Here is an 18,656-nt window from a genome sequence, read left to right on the forward strand (position 1 = left end):
GAGTAATATAATGAATTCTTCAATAGTAAGGTGCGTAGATGAAATTTACTGCCCCTGGTTTTAGCACTCTGTCCATGACTGTGAATATCAAAGCAGATCTGCATGGTATAATCATTACCATGAGATGTTAAGATAAAATCCCAGCACTTGAATATATTGCACTCCCAGGATTGGATACACTGGCTTGTGACGAGCCTCTGTGCCGCTGTGAGCCTCAGACACACGTGTGTGAACACACCCAGCAGAGGTGCAGGCACAAAGGTGGTTTGTGAAGCTCAAGGTACTTAGAACTGATACTACAGCCCCAATCATGGGAAGTAATAAAGGACATCGCACAGCGCTCCAGGATTTATTTTTTTCTCTGTGTCACGTTCTCTTGCCTCCTTCCAGGCCAGTTGAGGTGTGGAAGTGAAAGTTTCCTTGCAGAGCAGTTCTGTAAATCCTACGGCCTCTGAAAGCATCGTGCTGAATTGCCTCTCATCGTCAAGTCAGCAGTACCAAAGAGTGGCGTGCCGTTCAGAGGCCACTGCTGGGAACCAGAGCAAGCTGGTGGATGCGGAAGAGTTATGTGTTGGGCTGAAAACAGGGGATCTGGCTTTCAAATGAGAGCTGTTACTTGGCCTTCATTCTACAGCCAGGTCCCTGGGGGATTTGCCTTCTCAAACTTGGAGCATCCAAAAAAGACTGACTCCCAGAGTAGGCAAAATGAAACTTCCTGGCGTTGGAGGAGAAGCTTTCCCCCATCCAGTGGGAGCAGGAGAGGGCCTGGGGAGCCTGGGGCACCCGGTCCTGTGATGTGTTTGAGCTGCTGCATGAAGATGACCATGATCTCTGGTGCTCTTTTTGAAGGGCCAGATTTCCCCTTGGAAGTTAGACAACCACAGGCCACGAGACAGAAAAAGAAAACCGGCCTGGAGGTGAGAAAGGGAAGCAAGGGGATTAAAGAGGTGGCTTAGGTGGTGAGCCACAGCCTTTCTGCTGTGGATCATGCGAGCCCGTGGAAGATGCAGAGCAGCTGTGCTGTCTCGGGTGACAAGAGTCTTCTTGGAACAGGGCAGGGGACAGCAGCTGTGGGAAGTCAGGAGATCTGGGGGCCGGTGCTTCCCGCCTGCTAACTCCCTCTGTGAGCCTCTGCCTCTTCCGCAGAAGTGGGCGAGTCAGGTCAGATGTTACGCAGATGACTTAGTCTTTGATGCCGAATCATCTTTGCAGGGCTCACCAGTGTTGCCCGGTGAACACTTCTGAGCACCTGTAAGTCAGGCATAGGGGCACAAAGGCAAATGCATCACCTGGCCCTACATCTAGGGTGGGGCCCTGTCATAAGGGTTCCCGTTGCGCCATCAGCAAGGAGAACAGCTAACTCTTAGAAGGCATTTGTTATATGCCAGGCAGGGTTATGGTTACTTACCATGGATTTACATCTCTTAGCTCTTTTAGTCCTCCCAACAACCGTATGAGGTAGCTGTGATTGTTCTAATGTCCGAGGCACCGACAAGTGAGGTCCTTTGTCCCAGGTTTCCCAGCTAACAAGTGGGAGAGTCAGGGTTTGAGCCCAGGGAGCCTGGCTCTGGAGCTCACACTGTGCAGCTGCTGTGTGTGTGGGAGTGGCGGTCACATGTTCTTACTGTTTCTGTTGCTGAACTGTCAGCTGCCTGAGTGCAGCAACTGTGTCTGTTTTAACTGTTGTATTCCTAGTGCCTGGCCCAGTGTAGGCTCTTGCGGCATTTTTGTTGGATGGATGGATAGATGGTTGGATGGATGGATGATGGTTGGGTGGATGGATGGATGAGATAAACAAGGTCTTCAGGAAGTTTAAGGAGGAAAACAGACCCACAAACACCTGATGTCAGTTGCTGTCAGGCAGGAAGGGTGCTTAGTCCAATTTGAGGCATCAGAGGAGCCTTCCTTGAGGGGGTGATGCCTGAACTGAGCCTCGAAAGATGTGCAGAATTTGGAAGAATTAGTGAGAAAGGCCTGCCAAGCAGAGGAGCCGTGTGAACTAACTGTAGCATTGCCCCAGCAGCCAGCAGTTCCTACAGCATAGAGGGTGAGGCAGGGGCTGATGGAGATGGTGTAAGGTCAGGAGATGAAGCCTTCCTGGGGAAGGCATTTGGGCTCACTCCTGAGAACAGTGCAGAGAAAGCTCTTGAAAGGGTTTAAGCAGGGGGATGACACAGGAAGCTTTGGGTTTCAGATGGGGTGTTCTGGCTACAGTGTAAAGGGAGGAAGGAACAAGAATGAGACTGGGCAGGGGAGAGGCTACTGCAGAGCTCCCAGCAAGAGATCTTGGGGCATTGGAGTGGGGGTGGGGGGAAAGGTGGCTAAAGGGGTAGGAGAGGAGGGTCACCCTTAACTTTGGGCGTGTTGAGCTCAAGGGTCCTAGGGTTGCTGATGTGCCACACAGGTGCTCCCTGGTGAGTGCAAAGCTGGCTTGAACTGGAGGGAAGGGTGGGGTAGATGGGGGTTGAGGCATTTCCTGCATCAGGTGGTGGTTAAAGCCAGGAGAGTAGATAAGATCATCCCCCGAAACAGCATTGCTCTGAAAGAGCCAGCCCCTGGAGGCTGAGCCCAAAAGAAGCCCTGGAGGAAGGGCCAGAGAGGCCTGGTTCTGCAGAGCAGCTCAGGGGGTTGGGTTTTATGGAACCGGTTGTCCTCAACAGAGTGATAAGATTTTTTGAGCCCATACAGTGTGCCTGGCACGTGGATGAGCATGTGGAGTGCTTTTACTTAATTGCTCTTTATAAAAACCCTGTGAGGTAAGTGTTATTCTGATTCCCATTTTACAGAGGAGGAAAGCGAGGCACAGAGTGTTTATCACGGTTACCCAAGGTCACGTGCATCGCAGCACCAGAGCGCCTGGAGAGATGAGGCCCCCCCCTAGGTTTTGTGTGTGTGTGTGTGTGTGTGTGTGTATCAATATGGACATCTCTGAAGACCTTTGCAAATTCTGAGTCAGAGAAGAGAAGGAGGGTGTTGGAGCTGTCTTGAGGGCAAGAGAAGGCGAGGTCAAGGTGGATGTTTGTTTTTTTTTTTTAGTGGCGCACGGGCTTAGTTGCTCCATGGCATGTGGAATCTTCCCAGGGCAGGGCTCGAACCAATGTCCCCTGCATTGGCAGGCGGATTCTTTACCACTGCGCCACCTAGGAAATCCATGGATGTTTGTTTTGTTTTTGAAAGGATGAACGAAGGAGCCAGCTCAGAAGGAGATTTTGAAGATAGAGGCCGGAGAGGGCCTGGGGTCTGAGGACCCACGTATCAGGTGATGGATGACAAGCACAGAGGAGAGAGGAGGCCTTGGAGGAGGAGAAGGAGGAGGAGGAGGAGGTGGCTGGAGGGAAGAAAGCAGGAAGATCAGAGCTGTTAGCAGAATTGGAGGGGAGTCTTAGAGTTCCATCGATAGGAACTATCCAGAATAGGTAAATTCAGAGACAGAAAGCAGGTTAGTGGTTGCCAGGGGCTGGGGGAGGGGCAGAATAGGGGGGCTGCTGCGTGGGCCCGGGGTTTCTAGCGGCGATGAGAATGTTTTGGAACTGGACAGAGGTGCTGGTTGCACAATACTGTGAATGGACTAAATGTCACCGAATTGGACATTTTTAATAGTTAATTCAGTTACATGAATCTTATCTCAATAATAATAAAAAAAAAATTGGAAGGGGGAGAAGTGGGAAAGAAGCAAAGTGGGTCACATCCCAATGACCAGGATTTTCTGGCCACTGCTTGCTCCCTGTTGTGTAACAGCTTTATTGTCATCATCTCCCAACAGCTGATGTCAGTTTGTTTACTAGAAAGTGAAAGAGAGCTGTGAGGTTCTGTCCTGCCTCTAGCACCGGAGCAGCAGCCGGCACACCATGGTGCTCAGTAAATGGTGGAATGAATGAAAGAATGGTGGCAGGGATGGATGGGGTGGACGGTCAGGTGGGCTCCTGGGTATAGGGCGTGGAAGGGGCTGCCGGTTTGGAATCGGTGGCTGAGGATAAAGGGAAATGGAGCTGAGGGTAAGGAGAAGGCTGGGTTCCTGATGGTGAAAGCCTGCAGGAGATGAAGGTACATGGGAACATCTGCTTTTCCTGGTACTGCCGAGTGCGGAAGAAGAGGTAGGCTGTGAGGTTGAGTTTGTGGCTACAGGTTGGGGGTTTTGCTGGGTGATTATATTGGAAGGACAAGGATTTAGGGGAAAAGAGGGCATTGGTGATAAATCGTTCAGGGAGGTAATCTGGGAGGAGTTGGCTCTGGAGTCCGAGAAAATGGAAACACGTGACCCCCGGGCCCTGAGGCGTGAAGAGCAGGTCATCACTGCTGGGAGTGGGACCAGGGCATCTGAATCAGACAAGGAGAGGTCAGGGTTGTGGCTCAGGTGGAGCGAAGGTGACGGCCATTGGGCTGCAGGTGTTCACGGTATTGCAGGCCCAGGGCAGTGATTTACAAAATTTGGTACTCAGGATAACCCTTTGGGATATGGGAAGAACATATGAGAACTTTAACTTATATTTGCCTTTTTCCCTTAAAAATTAAGGACACATTTTAGTAATATTTACACATTTATTATTTTTAAATAAATGAACATATAATAGGGGTGCATGCTCACTTGTTACTAATGGGATGTATGGCCAAAATAGTTGTGAAGAACTTATTTACAAGACAGAAACAGACTCACAGACTTCGAAAACAATCTTACGGTTACCAAAGGGGACAGATGGGGGGAGGGATCAATTAGGAGTTTGGGATTAACGGGCAGACACTACTATATATAAAGTAGAGGCTGCAGCTTCCTCCCGGAGTTGCAGTCGTCGTCGTCTGTCGGTCTCCCACCGGCCTGATGGAGGAGGAAGAGGAGGAAGCGAGGGCGCTGCTGCCAGGCGGCCCTGACGAGGCTGGCAGAGGCGCCCCTGCTACCCACCCTGCCCCTGGGGTGCTGCCAGCCCTCTGCGACCCCAGTCGCCTGGCGCACCGGCTCGTGGGGCTGTTGCTGATGTGCTTCCTTGGTTTCGGCAGCTATTTTTGCTGTGATAATCCTGCTGCCCTTCAGACTCAGGTTAAATGGGATATGCAGGTGAATACTACAGAATTCATGCAGCTGTATGCCTGGTATTCTTGGCCCAATGTAGTTTTGTGTTTCTTTGGTGGCTTTTTGATAGACCGAGTATTTGGAATACAACGGGGCACCATTATTTTTAGTTGCTTTGTTTGCATTGGACAGGTTGTTATTGCTCCGGGTGGAATATTGAATGCTTTTTGGCTGATGGAATTTGGAAGGTTTGTGTTTGGGATTGGTGGGGAGTCCTTAGCAGTTGCCCAGAATACATATACTGTGAGTTGGTTTAAAGGCAAAGAATTAAACTTGGTGTTTGGACTCCAACTTAGCATGGCGAGAACTGGAAGTACAGTAAACATGAACCTCATGGGATGGCTATATTCTAACGTTGAAGCTTCACTAGGTTCTGCTGGTCACACAACCCTTGGGGTCACACTTATGATCGGGGGTATAACATGTATTCTTTCACTAGTCTGTGCCCTGGCCCTTGCTTACTTGGATCAGAGAGCAGAACGAATCCTTCATAAAGAGCAAGGAAAAACAGGTGAAGTTATCAAGTTAACCGATGTGAAGCACTTCTCTTACCCCTGTGGCTCATATTCATCATCTGTGTCTGCTACTATGTTGCTGTGTTCCCATTCATTGGACGTGGGAAAGTTTTCCTTACAGAGAAATTTGGATTTTCCTCCCAGGCAGCGAGTGCTATTAACAGCATTGTATATGTAATATCAGCCCCCATGTCCCCAGTATGTGGGCTCCCGGTGGATAAAACAGGAAGGACCATCATCTGGGTTCTGTGTGCAGTGGTGACCACTCTCGCCTCCCACGTGATGCTGGCCTTCACGCTGTGGAACCCTCGGATTGCTGTGTGTCTCCCGGGACTCTCCTGCTTGTTGCTCGCCTGTGCATTGTGGCCAGTGGTGGCATTGGTGGTTCCTGAACATCAACTGGGAACTGCATATGGCTTCACGCAGTCCATTCAGAACCTTGGGTTGGCGGTCATTTCCATCATTGCTGGCATGAGACTGGATACTAGGGGATATCTGTTTTTAGAAGTTTGCTTCATTGCCTGAGTTTCTTTGTCATTTTTATGTGTGGTTTTACTCTACATGGTGAATCGTGCCCAGGGTGGGAACCTAAATTATTCTGCAAGACAAAGGGAAGAAATAAAACTTTCTCATGCAGAATGAGAAGTTTAAATGACTGTGTCATGAGAATGGGCTGCACATATCATTGGTTTGAAAACCTCCAATTTTTTTTTTTTAATTTAGAGTTTAGTTGTTAGGAAAAATAATGGTCTGGAGAATTATTATATTTATATTTTGAATACACCTCTTTTAAAGTATAATCGTGAGGATGATTTTAGCCTGTGTCATTTGTATTGCTGAAGAATTCTGCTTTGGAGCAGGCTCATCAATGGTGAAGTTTAGAAAATTGCACGTGGTACCTGCAGGCAATGCCCTTACTTTTGAGTAAGGATAGCAAAAAATGGAAATCTTTGGATCTTGTATTGAGATAATTTTCATAAAGTGTAACTTAGGGGTATGGCCTTTTCTTTATCTTAAAGCAAAAAAAAAGCTTTTGAGAGGGTAGAAGGGATGTTTTATATAGAATAAACAATGGCATTTTAATAAGCATTCCCTTTTGTAATAGGGAATATTTGAAAGATATTTTTATGGAGCTTCATTTCCACAAATTGCAGATTGTGTTCTGCTCTCTTTAGTTATGAGAGGTTGCTTCCTCTTAAGCTTCTTTATCTCTCTGTTACTGAGGACCCTAATCCCTTAGGGACATGATTTTGTGGTACAGACTTTCTGTACAGCTTTTCTTATAGTCCAGTTAATTACTAAAAAGTGTCCTGTAAATTATGATGATCGCATATCTACAAGGATAAATAAAAACACTGCGAAAGGAAAAAAAATAATAAAGTACATGAGCAACAGTGACCTACTGTGTAGCACAGGGAACTATACTTAATATTCTGTAACAACCTATATGGGAAAAGAATCTGAAAAAGAATAAATATATGTATATGTAAATATAACTTAATCACTTTGCTTGACATCTGAAACTAACATAACATTGTAAATCAGCTATACTCTAATATAAAATAAAAAATTAAAAAACAAAACAACAAAAAACAAAATACTTGTGAAAGCGACTGGTTTGTGAGGTTCACAGGCCTGGGATGGTATCTTTGGGAGTGATGTCATGTGAGAGATGTCATGTGGCAGACCAGGTCACATGGCTTGCTAACAGAAGCCCTGTGTCTCTGTCCCTTGTCGCCTGGTTGACCAACTAAGGGTATCTTCCAGAAAGGGCAGCACAAATCCATTCTGTGCTGCAGACCACCTTTTAAAATTGGTCACAAATCATTTGCTGAATATTCCTTGTAGAACCTGAATACTCATCAGTGTCAACTGTTTCTGGAATCCATCCCCAACCCCCAATCCAGGTTTTTTTTTTTTAATTTAAATTGGACCTTTTCCACCCCCCATTTCTTCTAACTTCCTGGATATTCAGTAATATTCTTCCCTCCCCCCCCCTCCAAGAGAGTATAACCTAGGGGAGTTTTTTAGGAACTGGGATAATATTTTCCTGAACCTTGAAATTTTTTAAAAAATTAATTTATTTGTTTATTTTATTGGCTGTGTTGGGTGTTTGTTGCTGCACACGGGCTTTCTCTAGTTGCAGTGAGTGGGGGCTACTCTCCATTGTGGTGTGAGGGCTCCTCATTGTGGTGGCCTCTTACTGTGGAGCATGGGCTCTAGGTGCATGGGCTTCAGTAGTTGCGGCACATGGGCTCAATAGTTGTGGCTCACGGGCTCTAGACACAGGCTCAGTAGCTGTGGTGCCCGGGCTTAGTTGCTCCGTGGCATGTGGTATCTTCCTGGGGCAGGAAGATACCCGTGTCCCCTGCATTGGCAGGTGGATTCTCAACCACAGCACCACCTGTGAACTCCCGAACCTTGAAATTTGAATTGAAAGTAATTCAAGACCTGAGGAGTCAAGGGCAGGAGAAAGAGCGTGGTCCTGAGCCAAGGCGATCTGGCTTCCAATTCTGACTGCTGTTACGAGCTGTATGTTTCTGGGCAAGTTTCTTAACCTCTCTGACAGCTGGCTGTATGTTTCTGGGCAAGTTGTTTAACCTCTCTGACAGCTGGTTTCATTTCACAATTGAAGAGGTGATTTTCTGTCTGATAAGGTTGTGGGAAAAATGAAAGGAGTTAATGACACATGTGGAAGCCCCTTAAACTTGCTCGGACTCAATAAAGGCCCGTTCTTTCTCCTCCTGGTCACCCCTTTCCCCACCCCCAGTCTTCTCCTGTGTTTGTCTCTTGTACATTTCCACCCTGGTGGTGGAGACAGAAAAGAACAAAGGGTGAATCGCTAAGACTTCCTGTTGGGCTGGTTTACACTTGACGCTGTCTCCGTTTGCCTGGTGATCTCTTTGGTGGGTTTCTTTCCACAGCCCCTGTTCTGTTTTAAGCAGAGTTTGGGGCATCCTAAGTTCTGTTAAGGTGTTGGCTAATTATGAGCTACCCCCACCCCATGAAATGCCTTCATGAGGAACTGATTTCATAGGGGGCAGGAAACAAAATAATGCCCCCCCCCATTTCAGATGTTAAGTCAAAGGAAATGAGTTCTGAGAGCATTTCAAATCAAAATGTTTGAGCAGGGTTATTTCAAAAGCCCTTCTGTAGTTATAGGATGGGAACCGTCTTATTGGAAATGATGATGTTGGTGGCCTGGGGACCCTCCAACCTGTGTCGAAGTTACAGAGGCCAGGCTTCTGGGATTGCCGGGTGCCCGTCTCCACGACTGGGTTTCTCTCATCTCTGGGTACTGGCCGCTGCTTCTTGGATGGCCTGCATGCTGGGCCTGACCATGCCATCCTCTCCTGCATTTAATCTGAGTGCTGTATACTTCGTGAATGGAAGAAGTTTGAAAAGTTGTTCTTTAATTTTTTTCTTTTTTGGCCGCACTGCAGGGCATGTGGGATCTTAGTTCCCTGACCAGGGCTCTTAGCCGTGCCCCCTGCAGTGGAAGCGTAAAGTCCCAACCACTGGACTGCCAGGGAAGTCCCTAAAAGTCATTCTTCAGAAAAGCATGGCTGTGGAGAAAAAGTAGGCTTTTGCATTACTTAGTTCAGTCTGTTGCTACGGTAGGTGGGTGTGGTAGTCCCTCCGCAGCCCAGGAAGATACTTTATTGTTTAGTTAAAAATAACTACCTTTTAATTTATAACTGGAATTTCAGCACAGATGTTACATGTATTTGGGGCTTTCTTTTCCTCTTTCTTTTTTCTTCCTGAGAGAGTGATTTTGTCGTATCAGGCTCTGTTGTGAAGTTCCTAATCCTTTAATTTCTGTGTTAGAAGGTGGGATAGTAGTGCTGCAAGGATGTGAGCATTAGGACTGATTCAGAAAAAGAGCCCGGTGCTGTACCTGCAGTATAACAGCCGTTCAGTATGTGGTAAATGCCATTTTAAATTCAGATTAAAGAAAAAAAGCGTTCAGGTTCAATGCAGGCAGCTTAGCACGGTATGAAAAAGAACCTATTGATTAACCACTTAGAAAGTTTCCAGAAACCTCCTTTTAAATCCCAAGATATTGGCACTCCTGTGATGGATGTCTTGAGGCAGATAAAACAGTTGAGTCTTTTGAGTGGAAGGAACGGGGATCCTTTCACATGAAGTGGTACTTGAAAAATATTGCTGTAATTAAAATATACAGTGTAGTTAGTTTTCAGGAAATGTACATTTTTCATGTCTTGAAGGAGCCTTACAGAGTTACTTAAAAAAAAGAAAGAAAAAAAGAAGGGGAACAGCCTCAAATTAGCTTGTGATCAGGTTGAAGGTGTTTTTTTTCCTGTCCCTTCTGTCTGAGATCTTACACCTACTGGTAATACTGATGCTGGGATGAGGGCGTCCTAGAGCTCTGTTCCCTAACAGCACCCTCTTCTCTTCCTTCTCTACCTGGGAATCTGTGAGCTTGAATGGAAAAAAAAATTCCATCTTTATGTACAATGAATTCTAACTGAAATTTGGCATTTTCTTCAATTATGAACCTACGCAACAACCCAGAGTATCCCAATTTTAGTTAGAAGTATCCCACTTTTGTCACCAGTAAATCCATATTGCATTCCAGCTGTTGCAGATACCTCTAAATATTCGCACACATCACTACTTCAAGAGGGTGCTAGATTCAAGAGCTACTTTTTGATCTTGTTGCGGTGTATTAATAAACACTGATGTCACCGTCTCACAACTTTAAAACATTGTGGTGACTAAATCTGAGTATAATTTGTTTGCTTTGAAATGTTTTGTGTTTTATGCATTTAAAAATATTATTCAGAGAAGTTCAGAGACACCACCCGATTGCCACTGGGGTCCATGGTGTATAAAAGGTTAAGACCCTCCTCTTTGTGATTTAAATTTTCTACTAAAGAACTAGGACTAACTGAGTGACTCTCAACCCTGGCTGCCCACAAGAATTATCCTGGAGCTTCAAGACTGGGCCATACGCCAAAATAATTAAATTAGAATTTCTGGGGGTGGGGCCTTGGTGATTACAGGTGATCCCAAAGTGTAGCTGAGGTTGAAAATCACCTGTCTATATGCTCAGATAAACCTTTTCCCCTCCTTTCTGCTTCTTTAACTAAGAACTTCAGTTTCATGCTCATGGTAGAAAATTCAAACCTTACAGAGAGCACAGCTTGCTCACTTTTCTAGAGATAACTATTGCTGACAGTTTTTGTGCATAAACAATCATTATAGACACACACATCCACCCATATACCCACAGTGATATATACTATACATGTTACCCCATACAGACATACCATACAAGTTTTTTCATTTATAGAGAGCTTTCAAAACTAATTTCTGAGCTAAGTTGGTCCTTGAGACTAAATTCTTTTCCTTTGGTGTTTTTGATTTGCCTACCTCTAGGGGGTCTGTTCCCTCAAGGCCCAATTGAGGAGTAATTTGGAGACCTTGAATCCTGATTTCCCTCTTTTAAGAACTAGTGGGATGGACAGGAAAGAAGAGCATTGGGGTCAGGTCCATCTGGGGACTCAGGGCAAGCTGCTTATGCATGCAAACTTCTTTGAATCTGTTTGCTCATCTGTCAGATGAAGACAAAGAAGGCTTCCTCGCAGGGCTGCTGCGAAATGTGTACAAGCTCAGTGACAGGTAGCTATTATCATGGCCCTCTTTGCAGATTATTTTCCCCAAAGGAGCTTGACATGATCCTTGGGCCCCTCAGAGTTCTTTTTTCTATTAGTATGCAGAAAACATGGGGTAAATTAAAAAAAAAAAAAATCCCTGTGCAGCTACTACAGACAGAGTCCAGAGGCCCTAAACCACACTTTGGGCTTGCCATTATCTGGCTGGACTAAGAGTTGGGTTCAAGGCCGTATTAGGATGAATGAGCCTTATCAGCTCTTCTCAACTGTTCTCAACTGAGTACTTATGCTAACGGGTTAACACACTCTTCAAAATGTCCCCCAAGCTTATTGACCCACATCTTTGCATTTTATCTCACTTGCAAAAGCAATTATGTTTAGAGTGAGAGCCAGTATCAGAGTACCCTGGCTGGAAACAGAATTCACCCCAGGTAGTTTGAATGAAGACTAATGAAAGGAACAGTTACAGAGGTGCTGGCCAGGCATCCTGAGGCACCCAGGGACTCACAGCAGTGGGACATCAGTATCACTGTTAGGGCTAAGGGCGCAAGGGGACAAAGTAGAGTTACTGGAGCCCAGTGGGATCTGGAACTGGAGAGGGGCTGCCCAGCAAGAGCTGCCTTCAAGAAGAATCTGCCCCAAGGTGTGGCATCCAAGGAGTGATGGATCTGGGAAGAAATACCCTGCCCTCTCTCCTCTGCTCTCCAATCCTCTGCTGGGCCTCTGCTAAGCTGAACCAATGGGAAGCCAGCAGGCACCGGAGCCCCAGTGATGTATCCTACAGGTGTCAGCCAGTCAGGGCACAGACTAGAGCTGGGACTGGAAGGGGGTGGGGCTACAGAATAACCAGATAAGCCTCACAGTGGCTGTTAGACATCAGAAGTCAGTGAAGTGCTCGCCTGTGGGCTGAGCACTTCCATGGGGCACAGTACATGGTGTTCCGTTCCCCTTGCCTCCTAGGATTTGGGTGACAGCTTGTTCACCCGTCTTAAAGAAATACCAGCAAGGCTTTTCAGGCAGACAGTAAAGGAGGGAGAGCTTCACCTACTGAAAAAAACAAACCTTTGAATCAAGATCTGTCATATATTTCTGAGCTCTGGCTCTCTTGGTGTCTGTGCAGAGAAGCTATCCATGTACCTTGTCCCCTAGGTCATGGCTGCCACTGGGCAGTTAATACACAAAAGACGTGGAGGTCCAGTTGAGGAGATGTTAACTTGGAAACTCCCTCTCTTGTTTCTCCTGACACCCATGCCTGGAGATTGCCAGTTGTAGATTTCATCTCTGGCAGCTAGGAGACCACACTGATGCTGGAGTAGCCTCATCAGCCGCTCTGCAGGTCAGCGTTTCAGAGCTCAAGAGCAGACCAGGCTGTTTCCATCATTAGAGGCTCCCAGTATATTTGAAAAGTGGGAAAATGCATATTAGGGTGATTAGAAATACCCTAGGGAATCTTAAATGTTTATATGTGAGAACTGCATGTTTTTTAACACAGAGAAACATACTATGACCTAATCATGCTTTTCACAAGATAATTATAGGAGTTACAAAACTGTGGAGACAGAGCACACTCTAGGTGGTGTGATCTGGTAATGGGATATCAGTTCAAAGTTATATGATGAATGTCTTCTGTTTCAACCCCATCACTGTCTCTCTCTGAGGCTCTGTGACTCCCTGGGAGAAAGTATCAGATGTCTGGGTCTGAGGCTGTTGTGACTGGGGCTCTTCCCAAATCTACACCCCATCCCTCCATGCTCAGTGTGCTTTGATTCGCTTTGCCTCTGTGTCTTCTGAGACCCACGTTTGGAAAGTATGTCATGGAGTCTGTCTGTGTTTTGAGTAATTGTCAGGCTGCAAGAGCATAAGTGTGGGAGCCTTGTGGAAACCTCTTATGGAGCAGAGTGGGCCAGCTCAACCCCCATGGGGACATCTCATCCCTGTTTCCAAATGTTGACTTTTGTAGATCACTGCTAGCCTGTAGAGACTTCATCGAAGGAAAAGAAAGGAAGCAAATGTAAAATCAATGTCTTTTTCATGTTTTAAAATAATAAACTGTTTGTTGAAAGATTTGGGGGCCAGAGACTTGGGCTGGTGAATGCGGTGAACTCTGTTTTATCTCCCAAGTTACACGCAAATGTGATTGAGACTTAGTTTAAAAAAAAAATTGGGATCATTCTCAGACTTCAGCTGTCTGGTAGGGCAGCAGCTTGCCAATTTCAGCTGTATAAGGAAGGACCAAAGGAGCTGGTTAAAAAGGCAGATCTCAGCTGCCCACCAACCCCATCCCAAGGCATGGAGTCCTCCTTTTTAGCCAATACCCCAGGTGGTTCAAGAAACACAGCTTAGGAAACATTGCAACATTCCTTAAGCTTCCAGTGTTATTGAGATATAATTGACATACAGAGCGGTGTAAGTTTAAGGTGTATAGCATAATGATTTGACTTACGTTCGTCATGAAATGATGACCACAATATGAGATGATGAAAATCCATCATCTCTATAGATACAAGATTAAAGAAATAGAAAAAAATTGTTTTCCTTGTGATGAGAACCCTTAGGATTTACTTTAACAACTTTCAAATAGAACATAAATATAACAGCAGTGTTAATTATATTTATCATGCTGTGTATTACATCCCTTGTACTTATTTATCGTATAACTGGAAGTTTGTACCTTCCTTCATCCTATTCCTCAACCATCGCCCCTGCCTCCCCCTTAAGCCTTTTTTTTGTTATTGATGCTTGATCTGTAGATCTTTGGTCCTTTTTTTTTTTTTTTTTTTTAATCAGAATTGTAAAATTCCTCTGGAGCTTCTTCCAGAGTGTATTTTTTCGTTTGGTTTGTTTTAACCCCTGTACTTCAGGCAGCCTGTCATCAGCAGGACAGATGCATCAGAAGTAAATTCCCTGGAGGGGGATCCTGCTGTCACATGGTGGGAAATGCTGTCTTGCTTGGAAACAAAAAATAAAAGCCTCTGTCAAACTCAGTGGTCTCCCTGAAGAGGTTGGAAAAGTAATCCAGTGGTATCTGTTGGTTTCAAGCCTGTGTTGTTATTAATCCTGTTACAAATGATAATGCTTTGCATTTATAGGCTTGCTGTCTGGGAGGAGTTTTATATATCGCGTACTAGACCCTGCCGGGCGATTAAGCCACTCACTTGGCATCTTATAGGCCACTAGAGGACCATCAGCTTGGAGGTGATGGCTGCACTTCCCCCAAAGTGCACTGTGTGGCGCGTTAACTGTTGCTTAAGGTTCCTTAGGAAGGGAGGCCCCTCAGGGCCTCATACTGTGGGGGTTCAGGCCCAGAGAGATGGGGTTCTCCTCCCCATCCTGTCCCTTTATCTTTCTTGCATCATTAGAGGCTTCTTGGCCCCTTCAAGTGGGGCAGGGGTAGGGCTGTAGCTCTTGTTGTTGTTGTTTTTTCTTTTGGCTGCACCATACAGCACCACATAGGATGGACCTTAGTTCCCCAACCAGGGATCGAACTCGTGCCTCCTGAAGTGGAAGCGTGGAGTCCTAACCACTGGACCGCCATGGAAGTCCCTGCAGCTCTCTTTTTAAGGTTCACTGTCCTCTAAAGCAAAAATACAGGAGCTCTACAAAACAAGAGGTAGTTAGTTTAATACTTTTGTAAACTACAGAAAGATGTAGCAGTTTTCACTCCCCAGGTTAGACAGAGACTTTGTAGCTCATTGGCGCAAGGAAGAAGAAAATGAAACAGAGGAATGGTGGGTGGGGGGGGGGTGGATGGTCATGCCAGAGAGGGCTTCCGAAGGACAGCTAGCCCACTTCCATAGCCTTTGTAGACCAAGCCCTTCAGACCTCTGAAATCCACATGGCCTTTTCACAGTTGTAGTAAGTGAGGCTGTGACAGATTTACATAAGGAAACGGTGTCCAGCCTCTCCTGTAGCAGCCCGCTGCACCCCACAGCTGGCCTGTCCAAGTTGTGTCCAGACCTGCAGGTCAGAGGGCAGAAGCCAGGCTCATCTTGGGGAAATGGCAGCCCAGTGGTGTCCAGACGCAACCCATCGTGGGAGACAGGAAGCCCAGTGGCTCTGGTGGTTGGTGTGGGGGGTCCCCGCTGCCAACACAGATCTCAGTCAGTGGCTTTGAGTCTCAGGCTCTGTCAGGTGATGGGGTGAACCCTCACACCCCTGCCCACCCTTTTACATTTGGGTAGCACCACCACACCCCTCAGACTCTAAATCGAACCCAAGGAAATGGGAACCCAAGGAAATGGCTTGGGTTCCCCAAGACCCACACCATGTTAGCAAGTCGTAGGTGGGACTTTTCTGGAAACATAAGCCACCCTGAGCGATGTGCTCTCATACTTTCCCTGATGAGCTGTGAGGCAATCAAGGTAATTAGAGGAAACTCTGCTTGTTCAGATGCGAGCAGAAAGCCTCTTTACCTCTAAATTTGAATCAGTCCTTGTTTATGTGGGTACTGTGCGAGGTATCTCGGCCATTGGTGACCTTTCCTGGTGGATAACGACATCCATTCTGAGCAAGGAACAGACTTTTTCCTCAAATTGCTGACGTTTAAGATACAAGCGAACTTATTTACAAAACAGAAACAGACTCAGACATAGACAAACTTATGGTTACCAAGGGGAAAGGGCGGGGGGGGGGAGATAAATTAGGAGTTTGGGGTTAGCAGATACACACTACTATATATAAAGTAGATAACCAACGAGGTCCTACTGTATAGCATAGGGAACTATATTTAATATCTTATAATCAATTAGAGTGGAAAAGAATCTGAAAAAGAGTATATATATTTATAAATGAATCACTTTACCATATACCAGAAACTAACATATTGTAAATCAAGTATATTTCAATACCAAAAAAAAAAAAAAAAAAGAATGACAGTAGCTTGGATTGAAGAGGCCAAGTGCTACTTCTGTCATGATGACAGCCCTGTGGTTTGGGTTCATTTCCCAGGACAGGGAGCCCTCTTCCCAGCCCTTACTGATTCTCTGATAGAAGATGCACAGACTTTTGTTCAGGAGTTTGAGAACTTGGTAAGTGCCCCTTGGAAGAAACCACTCTTTCTCTGTACCCAGACATTTCTCTTGCTTGGATGTCTTTGCTGCCACCACCCTGGCCCAGCTGCTGCCATTTCTTGCTGGGATGATGCAGTGGCCTCTGTCTCCATCCTCTCTTCCCTATCTGTGCAGCATCTTCAGAGAGCTTTTGAAAGCGCAAACCAGATCACTGCCATCAGTCTTCTGCCAAGAGGCCGTGTGGTGAGATGGTCCAGAGCTTGGGTTCTGAAGTTGGTCCAACTAGGTTCTAATCCTTCGCTAGCTGGGTGACTTGGGGCAACTTAGCTAATGTCCTCATCTGTCAAGTGGAGATGATGATGAAACTTCTCATGGGTTGTTGCAAGGGTTACATTTTTACATGGAACACTTAGACCACTGCTGGATAAATGTCAGTTGTGTTTATTGTCAACATTCTGCCCAAAATTCATGGGCCTCCTAAGCTTAGACTCCACCATAGGCTCCCAACCAAGCCTGTGGATTGCAGCAGGATCCAAGGCTGGGCAACTTCTCTAACTTTATCTCCCCAGCACTCCTTCTGCCTCCTTCTCTGTTTTCAACCCACCCTGGCTTCTTTAATCTCCAAAACACCACACTGTCTCCTGCCCCAGGGCCTTTGCACAAACATTCCTCTACTGTGAATGTTTGCCTCCTCCCCTCTGTGCCTGACTGACTCCTGCTTCTCCTCCATGTCTCAGCCTAAGGGTCCTATCCTCAGGGATCCCTCCCTCAACCGCTGAGGTGGAAGGAGATCCCCATCATCCTGTTCTGTGGCACCCCCACTTTTTTCTTTCATAGTGTTTGTCACAGTTTGTAATTTTCTGTTCATCTGTAGGTTTGCTTGATTGGTATCTTCAAGCTCTCCCTTTAAGCACCATGAAGCCAAGGATGGGCCTGCAGCATGTGGCACAGGCCTGGCCTGCCCTGGCCCACGCTGCTCCCTGACTCTGTGATGAATGGATACAGCTACCCCAGCTGGGCTAGTGCGCTCCTGCCCTGGGCCCACAGTCGGTGTATGACATTGTGTTTATTTGCAGACAGAGAGCTTTCCGAACACATTTCTAGGTCCTAGGTCCGCCATGGAGAGGTGCAGGGGATATAGAGTTTAATGGTTTTCAAACGGTAGCAGGCATCAGAAACACCTGGAGGGCCCGTTAACACCCTGATTGCTGGTCCACCCCCAGAGTTTGATTCTGTAGGCCTGGGCTGGGGCCTGAGAATTTGCATCTCTGATAAGTTCCCAGGCGAGGCTGCCCGTTTGAGAACCACTGAGAGAGATGTGTAGAGATAGCAAAACAATCACTGTCACAGTGCCCAGAGACCTGCTGGGTCATGGAATGCCACTGAGGAAATAAAGGCTGGGAGAAAAGTGACCAGGGTGGCTTGTTGTGGGTGACCCAGGTGAGTTTGTCCTGGTTCCCGTCGCACTTGCTGTGTGTAGTTGTGTGTGAGGTTAACGACTTCCCAGTGGGAGAACCTCTTCCACCTGCTGCTGCTTTTGCTGCTGAGTTGGTAGAACCTGGGGGCTAGAAAGGTTGGAGGTACAGGATCCCCCAGGAGAGGAATGTTTTCAAGGAGCTCATTTGAATCAGGTTGTAAAGGCCCCAGAGCAAGGACACCGGTGGTTTGATGGAAGCTGGATTTGGGACAGTCATTGGTGGCAGCTGCCTGTGCTGCCCGTTCCTCTAGAAAAGCTCCTTGTAAAGGACTCCCTAGTGGGCCCCCTTCGGTTTCCCTTTGCTGCCTGAGAGCCACAGGAAGCTCTTAGGTTTACTAGTGGCCCTGGACAGGTAGGCATTCTCCAGAGGCCTGATCCCCTCCTTTCCCATCACAGCCACCACTATGTTTTCATGGATTTCAGGAGCTTCTCATGACCCCTGGCGGCTCCTCATTCCTCCTTGTCAGGGAGGGAGATGGTGTTGCTGGAACGTGGCCTTTGGAGTCAGACACCCCCAGGTTTGCTGCTGCTTCTGGCAGCATACCTTTGGGTAACTTGCTTCTCCTTGGGTTTTCCTGTCCTATAAGATGGGGATGATGAAATCCAGGGGAGCTTATGGTGTAGGGGTTAAGTTGAAAAGCCAAACAGAGGCATCAGGTTGAAAAGCCTTGCTAGTGTTCACTGTTGTGACCCCGAGCAAGTGATTGGATCTTATTAATAAGCCTCAGAATCCTCGTTTATCATGGAGCAATTAGGATGGTGCTCCCCTCATGGGGCTCTTGGGAAGATAAAATATTTGTGACAACTGGTGGAATCCGAAAAAAGTCTGCAGTTTCGTTAATGGTGTTGTGCTGATGTTAATTTCCTGGTTTTGACAAATGTATCATGGTTGTGTAAGAGGTTAGCGTTCAGGAAGCTGGGTGAACAGATACAGGGACTCTGCACAATCTT

At 46.5% G+C, this 18,656-nt stretch overlaps 1 protein-coding gene and 1 pseudogene across 7 annotated transcripts in view; both read left to right on the forward strand.

Moving 5' to 3' along the window:
- The window catches only part of MGAT5 (alpha-1,6-mannosylglycoprotein 6-beta-N-acetylglucosaminyltransferase), a 355,963-nt gene that overhangs the window by 17,699 nt on the left and 319,608 nt on the right, over positions 1-18,656 (forward strand). The gene's annotated exons all lie outside the window — the stretch shown is intronic.
- Positions 4,716-6,850, forward strand: LOC130858778 (major facilitator superfamily domain-containing protein 1-like; annotated as a pseudogene).

This window comes from Hippopotamus amphibius, chromosome 8 (genome assembly GCF_030028045.1).
Source record: "Hippopotamus amphibius kiboko isolate mHipAmp2 chromosome 8, mHipAmp2.hap2, whole genome shotgun sequence".
Lineage (NCBI taxonomy): Eukaryota > Metazoa > Chordata > Mammalia > Artiodactyla > Hippopotamidae > Hippopotamus > Hippopotamus amphibius.